Raw genomic sequence first — 9573 nt, forward strand, 5'->3', positions numbered from 1 at the left:
TCTCCCCCATAATTTTTTTAAACCTTACTTTCTTAGTATTCAGAGGTTAGAGGCCTCTAATTCTTTTTTTGGAGACTTGTCCATAAACCGGTAAATCTAAAATTAATGGACAAAATTTGGTTTATTAAAAAAATCATTAGAACTTTTATCAATCCATTCAAAAGGAAATGCTTATTGAGTTAAAATGTTTCTCCTTTATGGTGATTTCTAATTTTTGGTCTAGCTTAACTTATTAAAAGTAATCCTCATCATCATAATGACCAAGCTTGCTGTGAGTGGACACCTACCAAAGGCTAAACTGTTTTTCTCATGTTTTACTTCAAAGCAGGTGTTTGACGGTAGGTATCAATGTCTCCTTTTTGCAGCTGAGGGATTGAGAGGTGGGCAGCTTGTCCCAAATCAAACGCAGCTGGCGGTGCCTAGCTCGGTGCTGGAACCCAGGCTGCACAGGATGCATTCTCAATTTCTCCTCTGATCAGCCTCCCGTTGAGTGGTTTCCCGAACTCCTGTGAGTCCATAAATGACCGATTTTGGCGATCTCAGCCTGATGAGGCCTTCAAAGGAGAGACACCAGTGAGAATGTGAGACAGAGCGGCATAAATTAAAATTGTACATTTTCACAAATGTTGCATTCTCAGGTAATGACTTAAATAGTTTATGTTTTCTTTATATTAGTGCTATGTAAGCACTAAAAACAAAACATTAAAAATGATTATAGTGCAAAATAGGAGTGGGCTTTGAAAGTCCAATCATTGCTAATGATGTTGCTTGTTTTTCTCTAGTGGTGCTTATTGACAGAATAATTTACAATGACTGAATTTGTTTTATGTATGTAGTCTTAGTATGGAGGAAAAGTTTGTCAGTGCATATTGAAAGTAAACTCTTTACTCTTTTCTTTCCTGATGATAAATATGTACGTTGTTTCCATGGCTTAAGTATATTTCCTCATTTGTGAAATTTGAGTGATGCCGTTTACCATGTCTGACTGTGAGAGGTAGACGCCTTGTATACAAAGCATCCAAGAGCTGCTTAGTAAAAATGTGCTGTCACAATGACAGATAGTTTAGAAGGATCAACTGTGAATACTAAAGAGGGTGGCTTGTTTCTGATGCATATTCAATATGGATATATATGAATGTGGCTTAAAGTAACAAGGATTCAGGGTTTTGTGTGTGTGTGTGCGTGCAGTATGAAGTTTTAATGAAATCTGTATCATTCTATTGAGACAGGGACTAGTTAAATTGACTTAAGCAGACGACCTTGAAGATTATTTACACAGAATGTGTATTGTTACAACTCAGTGTTCATGCTGCCGTGTAACTATACACTCAGACATTTAAATTCGTAGGACTCTGACCAGAAGCATTAAGTTTAGAAAAATCCACATTGATCATTTTCAGGGAATAAGCTTCTCTCTTTTGTGATTAAAGAAAATTTTGATTTATTTTTCTGCACTCTTAATAGGTTTTAAAATATCAAAACATTGATTTGACATGTCAGCTTTTTTAATAGAAAAAAGCTCATGCTGTTTTAATATGTAAATAAATGTTTTTGTATTTCAATACACTTCTATGATTTCCTGGCTCTTTGAGAAGTATTTTGCAAGATACTTAGATTACCTCCTGTTGGAAAAATACAGACATGACTTTTATGAATATAGGCCTAGTACAGGTCTGTTGGTTTTTGCTACAGTGCAAGACATGAAGACTAGGAGAGCAGTATGTACTACATAAGCTTTTAGTTATCTGATTCTTGTTTCTGATCCACAGGCAATTTTTGTGTTGCACCTTTCCAGGCAACCAGGAAGGCCTTTTAAGCCATAGGTGGCGCTGTTGCACCTTCTTACAGTCTTAACTTTCCTGTTTGTAAAGGAAGTCTTAAACGTTTTTTTTTTTTTTTTGATTCCTTTGCTTAATGCTTCAGGGTAGCACAATGTCCATTATGTCTGACTACCTGGAACTATTATTCTGCTTATGTCTTAGTTTTATTCTATCATCTCGCTGTGAACATTTCAGACTTCCTGTGCAAACAGTTGCAACATCGGACTTTTCTTGCAGTGTTAGAAACCAGTGAGCCGGGATTTTATAAAAGAGCTAGAAGCGGCCTCTGGAGCACCTTAAAGCTGAAAAGTGTACTGAGTTCCCTAAGTATTATCCCCACCGCTGTGTGTCAATGGGTGGTAGGAGATTTGGTACATATACAAAGGGGTGTGGTGTTTTGACTTGGGTTTGTGTGCACGCGCTGCCACTGAGCTACGTGATCCTGAGTCAGTTTGTTCTGAGTTTTTCCCTCGTCTGTGAGATGGGGACACTCATTTCTGCTTTGTAGAATTGTGAGAATTAGAAATTATGTAAAGTGTTTAGCACAGTGTGTATGACAAGAGGGCTCATAATCTTAACTGCTGTTTGGTGTGAAGCCATCATTTGATAGTCTTTGGCAATTACTGAGAAACAGGAAAATAAGAAAAGCTGGTTTTATGATGAAAGATATTTGAGGAGGTTCCATAGTTCCTATACACATAATTTAGCATCAGCAGAGTCAGGACAGTTACACAGTCGCCCTGAACCAATGTTAAGCCACAGAATTTTTGTTACTTCATATATGTTGGGGCTTAAGGGGACCCAATACTTATACACATGTTGTGTCCAGCAGCCAACTGAGAGATGACAAAGAAGAACAGGCAGGCGATAAATGTCTCCTTTATTACTGATGAAGCCACGTTCTCCATGAAATTCAGGGCTGTGGGAGAGTGAGTGTCATGACACTATGTCCCAGAATTAGAGACTTACGCAGTCCCAGGTAACTCTGGTCCACAGCGAGCATTCCCTTGAGAGATTCTGACCCATAATGCACAGGACTGTCTTGCCATGGAACTGAGCATCCCGGCTGCTTCCTAAGGGTGGCCAACACTGGAGGGGAAGGAAAGCTTTCATATGCCCTGCTTGTCTCCCCGGACTCACACCTCAATCTGTTAGTGTGAGGAGGGCTAGCCGTGGGCCAGTGGTCAGGGGTGTGAAGGGAGAAGCAGTCTCCCATGGACCAGAGGAGTGGGGAGGAGGGAATCCCCCCTCAGATTAAACAGGTGGTGGCTTGAAACAGAAGGGTGCTCCTCAAGAGTTTATAAGAGGGGAAATAAGGATTTCCTTTGGGACTCAGAATAGTCATGAAACACAGAAGATGATTAGATGGGAGACTTGTAAATCACTTTCTTATTAAATTGAAATTTGTTGGGCACCAAAAATGTGCTACATTCTTTTCTGAGAGTTTTACAGAAATGAATCCTCCAATTTTCACAACAAGTGAGTAAGAAAGATTTGATTGTTATCCCAGGTTTACAGTGTGGAAATTGAGGCACACAGAGGGTAAGTAATTTGGCCAAGGTAACAGAGCTAGTAAGTGGCAGAGCTGGGATTTAAATCCTGGCTATCTGGTTTCCAGGCTCCCAGGGATGGGCTTTGGGTGTTTACAGGTATCTGCATCCCTGGATCTCTGTACCTCTGCATCAGTTAGACCAGAAAGGACAGGGAAAGTGGAGTTATACAGGTGCTCACAGTCGTGTCTCAGCCACTGTCCATGGAGTGTGCCCCGTGATTGGCATTAATTGTTTTCCAGGCAGTAGATCTGTTCTTATAACAGAAATTTAGTCCATTGAGTTAATCTAGAAACCCTTCCTGCTCTGCTTCTGTCCACGCTTGCCATGTGACTGCCTGCCCGAGATTGGGCCGTGGAGGAGAATCTGTACTCATGGTTGAACTCTGATATTTCAATCTGGTTTGTAGTTTCACATCTCCTGTTACATTAATAAATTAAATTTCTGGTTTTCTTGCATCAGTGTGTCATAAGTTTGCTTAATGTGAAACCAGTCCATGGGAGCCGAGGGGTGCTGACGGTATAATTTCTGAGCATGTGGCATTTCTACCCGTGCAGAAATGGCTGGAGGATGTCCACCTTCCTCACTGATTTCTCCCAGCAGCAGGGTCCTCTCCCACCCCCGGATGTGAGGATGGGATCTCTCTGAGTAGGCCATTCAGAGGCCGAGTCCACCAATCCGAAAATGATGAAGTACCTGGAAGTGGGTTTAATAGAAGACAAGGGCTTCCAGGTTGTCAGATGTGCTGTTCGAGTCCATTTGGTGAAAAGCTGTCCACTGTCTGTGGTTGAGCTGCTTCTTTGCTGTTTAAAAGTCTGTATTACATGAAGGGATTTTAAAAAGCAGAAAGGTGTGATTTCAGGTGGTACATCCGCACCGGTGAGTAGTGCTGGATGACCGCCTGTGTGAGGAATAGACAGAGTCTTACAAACTTCATAAAACAGCTTTTAAAGCTCTTCCATCTGAGTGCACTTCGTATGGGGTCCAGTTCATGACTGGTCGCGCTGAGAGGGCACGTAACTGATGATGGCAGAAAGGACACGGAGGCATCAAAAAGGTCCCAGACATGTTCTGTGTTTAGAGGATGGGGCACAGAGTAATATATTTGAGATGGTTTTTCATTGAACACTTTTGAGTATTTTCTAGGACTCCCCAATCCCCCATGGTTCCATGCAGCTGGGTGTCCCCTCAGTGCAGCTCTGTCAGCGCTTGCCCTGGGCTGATGCGGTGTCACAGGGAGCAGGACGGTCAGTGTCCCCGGCTCCTCCGAGCTCCGTCTCCTCATCCGCAGAGCCGGGTTTCTCATCCGTGTCTACTTAGTAGGATTGCTGAGAATCACACGTGATGGTTGTCAGGTGTGATTTGTGGTTGTCTCTGTGATTGGCGTATAGTCAATATTTGATAGAAACACTTGTTTTTTATTATAATTGTGGCTCCTAGATTGCAGTGGTTTTTAGTCTGCATTTATTTTTTTATATAAATTTATTCTTATTTTTAAGTAAGCACTTGTATTTATTTATTTTCATGAAGGTACTGGGGATTGAAGCCAGGAACATGTGCGTGCACAACAGGTGCTCTACAATGGAGTAATACCCACCCTCCTTGTCTGCACTTAAAAATAAATATTTCAATACACAAAATATTTCTTAAACACCATCATGGGTCCTATTTTCTGCATAGACAATTGAATACATATGCCATCTCAATAAGAATAAATGTCATAGGGACATACCTTTCTAAATCTGTTTACATGTTTTAAAACGATCATAGCTAGTGAAAAACACGAGTCTTGGATCCACTACTTCTTAGGGTCTGCTTTGCCATCATGGGGAATTACATTCTACAGAGAAGGCTAATTGGATCTCATTGATATTTGGATGATTTTGCAATGTTTAAGGCTTTCAAAAGCTGACCGTTTTGTATTTTAAACTAACTACAAAGTTATCTTCTAGAAGTTGTAAGTCCTTAGCTTGTGAAGTGCCCAGTAATTCAGTTTGTATATGTCTGTGTCTCTGTGAACGTGTATGTGTGTGATTTCAGGAATGTAGCAATAAGTTCCATATAGCCTTCTGAAATCTTTCTCCTCCAGTTCAAGGTGTAGGTATATATTTACACAAATAAATTGATACTCTTTTGTGATTTGGCATATTGGTGGGAATAAGAGGTTCTCATAATTGTTTCAGAAGGGTTGGGGAGCATGAGCTTAGAAAATGGGAGGAGATAGAGGCAGGGAGGTTCTTTAAACTTTGTGCAAGATGAGAAACAGTAGCTTTTCTTTTTTCTTCTAAAGCAAACTGGCACTGAATTGTAACATACTAATACTCAGAATTGCTTTTCTGATCAGAGACAAGTGCCTCAGATTTTTCAAGGCAACATGAATGATGAAATGTGTTTTAGCAGTTATCTTTAAAAGTAGTTTTAATTTTCAAGTATAAGTCTATAGACTGTTGTTTTTTTCCAGCTGTACAACAATTTCTCATTGATCCAGGTACGTGATCAATGTGTTTAGTTTCTTTGGGTTATTTATTTTTTTTAAGTGCTTGATTCATTCTGGTGTGAATGAATGTTTAAAATTTCTGGATTTTGATCTTTAAAACTTGCTGATTTATCAGAACTACAAAAAACCTGATGTTTGTTCCTTGTTTGGTGGGGCAACCTATTGATTTATGTTGTCTGTTATAGAGGGAAATTCTTCTTCTAGCCTGTAGATAATTAAGTGAATGGTTTGCAGTGTGCCTTAAAAATTATTTGAATGCATTGAGCATGTTTGTCCAGTGAATTTTGGATTGAGTCATAATAATGACTTTGCTTTGATTCTGTGGCTTTTGTCCTCTCCACAAGAATTTGAATTCTGTTGCATTTTGTATTCGTGTTCTTAACAGGGGAAGGAATTTTGCATTTTTTACAGAGGTGGGTTTTCCTATCCCCTCTGAATTCCTTCTGTAATTGATACAACGAAAATCTGTTATTGCAGTGCTTAATTATTTCATAAAAAATTTTTTGGCTTAATCAGAAACAATGACAAAGAATGATAATAAAAAATACGAAAACCTTCCTTCCTTTGAAGAATAGAAATGAGGTGGTCAGGCTCACGCATGCTTTGTACCTGACACACTTACTCTCATGTCATTGTGTATCATGAGTCGGAGATGGAGTTGCTTCAGGTTTATAGATTTTTGTTTTAACATTTGTGTTGAATTCATTCTCTAGGCATGATGATTCCTGTTGCCTTTGTGGAAAGTGTAGATGAAGGGAAACAAATGCTTTGTTTTGTTTTCAGGAGGCCTGAGATGCTGATGAGAAAAGAGTAGAGGGTGGGCTGAGGAAAATAGTGATAGACCCTCACCTCCAGGCTGAAATTGATGAACAAAGAAATCAATTAAGTGTATTGATATTTGACTAATAGAAGTCAGACAGCCCAGACTGTCTAGTTATACCCAAAGGAAAGTACTGAATTCACCTGCAGAATTAGGTGCTTTACCATGTAGAAGCAGCTTAGAGCAATCAGAAAAATCAGTCTTATGATGAGATATAAAAAGAATATAATATCTTTTATTTCTGAAACTTTTCTACATTAAGTTGTGTAGAGCTAAAATTAAGTTTCAAGCACCAGGAGTTAAGAGTTTAGGTGGTTCTGTGGGATCGTTATTCAGGGATGTGTCTAGACCCTGCTGGAGTGGCCGAAGCTGGCAGGAAAAGATCCAGAGCCAGGATTTGTCATCCTAGGATGTCCTCCATAATGGTTCCATGTGGGAGCCCATGATTGAGTTAACAAGTTGTAACACATTGCAGCCTCCTGTCAACTTTAAGAAAAAAAAATGTGCTTATTAACTGCTTTAAAGCAAACACCTGTGCATCCTCACTCCTGTCTCCTTGCCATAAAAAGCAGAGACAATGCCTTGCTTGCATATTTGAGGTTATAGGTAGCACACTGCTTATTGCACAGCAATGACCCAGGCCCTCAGCTATAAACGCCAGGCCTGCGTGGTGTTAGATAGTCTATTATCCCCAAAACAGGGACCAGGCTGGTCTGGTGGTCTGCTTTGTAATGAACATGTCTAAAAAATGTATCTTGTTCCCCTCAGCCCATGACTTCCCTAAAGGTAAACTAAGCCTTAGTACTCATGGTGGAGTCTACAATCTCTGTCTCATCCCTTCTTTCCCCAAGTTCCTGCCTACTATCTCACAACTGTTATTGACTTTTTACTTTGATTATACACAATAAATATGGGAGCATTTGAGAGACTCGTGGATTTGGCTCCCTAATCCCTCTCGCTTTCTTTCCTTTTTCCGCAGTCTTGAGAAATTCATTCCGTGTCGGTAAGACTTCCGCCAGCCAGAACCCACAGTTCCAGGTGAGAAGGATGCAGGCTTTATCCCTCCTACCCGAGGGAGAGAGAGGAGATAATTGAGATATGCTCCCCTGTGGTCCCTTCCTGCCCCAGGGCCACTCCAGTTCACCTGCAGCCTTCTGGCCTCTGCTCACTGGGCCTCTGTCCCAGGATTGACCGCAGCCTTTTATTCCCTTGTCAACATTCCCTGTGCCTTTCAGAGGTTGCTCTCTTCTCTGCAATTCAACCCTGGCAGATGTGATGGTGGTCAGCGTGCTGATGGGCAGTTACTTGGGGACTCCCAGGAGCCATGCTGATTCTCCTGAGTCATTCGGGGTTACAGAACTGTCAAGCACTGCAGGAAGCCCATTCACGTGAGTTCAAAACAGCATTACATCACTTTCATTTTATTTTTGAATTTTCAGTGGAGAAATTATTTGTAGCACACTGTTCCAGATTTTAGGCCGCCTGCTTTCCTCACCACCATTTCCTTGTTGGCTCTGGTGCTTGTTTTAAGAACCAGGTTTCTTCTCTGGTCATTTGTAGCAGCTGGGCTTGCCGAATCCTTGATTTGCATTTGAAGCAGAATGCTTCTTCGTGATGTCAAACTGATTTTCCTTGTCATGTCTGAATATTTCTTGTACACTCAGCAACAGTTTCAAGTGAAATGCTCTTGTCCAATTTCGGTTAACTAATATTTGCTGATCTCCTGCTTTCATGCTGAGGGCAGTTTCTTCTTCCTGTAATAAATGTTAGCAATTTGCATTTACTATGGAAGGTACTAATCCGAGGTGCTTTTGTTCTTAACAGTTTTAATACAAATCACCCATTAAAATGTACAGCGGATTTTACTCTATGCCAAGAAATGTGCATCCCAGTCAATCTTAGAATATTTTCTTCCCCCCAACAGGAAACCCAGTACGCATAAGCAGACATTATCAACTTCCCCATCCTCCCCAAGCCCCAGGGAGCCACTCTTCTGTCTCTGTGGATTTGCCTGTGCTGAACATTTCATGCAATTCGAGTCACTTCATGGAAGTGGAACCGTCTATTTTGACTGACTTCTTTCACACTGAGTAACGTTTTCAATGTTTGTCCATGTTGTGGCCTGAGTCAGTACTCTATGCTTTGCTATTGCTGAATAATATTTCACTGTATGGCTGGGCCCCTTTATTTACCCATTCATCACGTGATAGTCATTTGGGTTGTTTCTGTTTTTTGGCTCTGAAAATTAATGGCGAAAAGTAATGGTGAATATTCCTGTAGAAGTTTTTATGTTAACATTTGTTTTCAGTTCTCTTACTTGTGTGCCCAGGAAGCAGAATTGCTGGATCATTCAGAAGCCAAATGTTCAACTCTCTGAGGACGTGCCAGGATGTTTTCCAAAGTGGTCACGCTGTGTTACATCCTCACCAGCAATGGCTGCGGGCTCTGCTTCCTCTGTGTCCTCATTAGTGCTTGTTAATCTTTTTTTGATTTTAACCTATTGTAGTGAATGTGAAGCGGTTTCTCCTAGTTGTTTTGACTTGATTTCCTTTAGAGCTAATGTTATTGAACACCGTTTCATTGTGCTTATTGGCCATTTGTATATTTTCCTTGAAAAATATCTTTTCAGATTCTTTTTTCATTTTTTAATTGAGTTGCCTTTTTATTGTTGAGCTGTGGAATTTTTTTTTTGATACACAAATTCCTTATCAGATAAATGATTTGAAAAAATTTTCTCCTGAGTGTTGTTTTTTCACTTTCTGGATGGTGTCTTTTGAAGCAAAGTTTTAAAGTTTAATGAACTCCAATTTATCTCTGTTTTCATTTTTCCTTGTGCTTTTGGGGTAATATTTAATATCTGATGTATTTTATTAAAACTTGTATATA

The 9573-nt window shown here is 40.2% G+C and overlaps 1 protein-coding gene across 5 annotated transcripts in view; it reads left to right on the forward strand.

Moving 5' to 3' along the window:
- Nucleotides 1–8669, forward strand: part of LOC140693334 (uncharacterized) — a 116540-nt gene extending 107871 nt beyond the window's left edge. For 4 of the 5 annotated variants that reach the window (XR_012069061.1, XR_012069058.1, XR_012069059.1 and 1 more), the window contains exons 2-4: nt 7667–7725; nt 7923–8075; nt 8612–8669. The gene's annotated coding sequence lies outside the window, so the exon portion shown is untranslated. The remainder of the gene's footprint in view (nt 1–7666; nt 7726–7922; nt 8076–8611) is intronic. The other variant, XR_012069062.1, reaches the window with a different exon arrangement.
- The last annotated feature ends 904 nt before the right edge of the window (nt 8670–9573 follow it).

This window comes from Vicugna pacos, unplaced genomic scaffold (assembly GCF_048564905.1).
Source record: "Vicugna pacos unplaced genomic scaffold, VicPac4 scaffold_19, whole genome shotgun sequence".
Lineage (NCBI taxonomy): Eukaryota > Metazoa > Chordata > Mammalia > Artiodactyla > Camelidae > Vicugna > Vicugna pacos.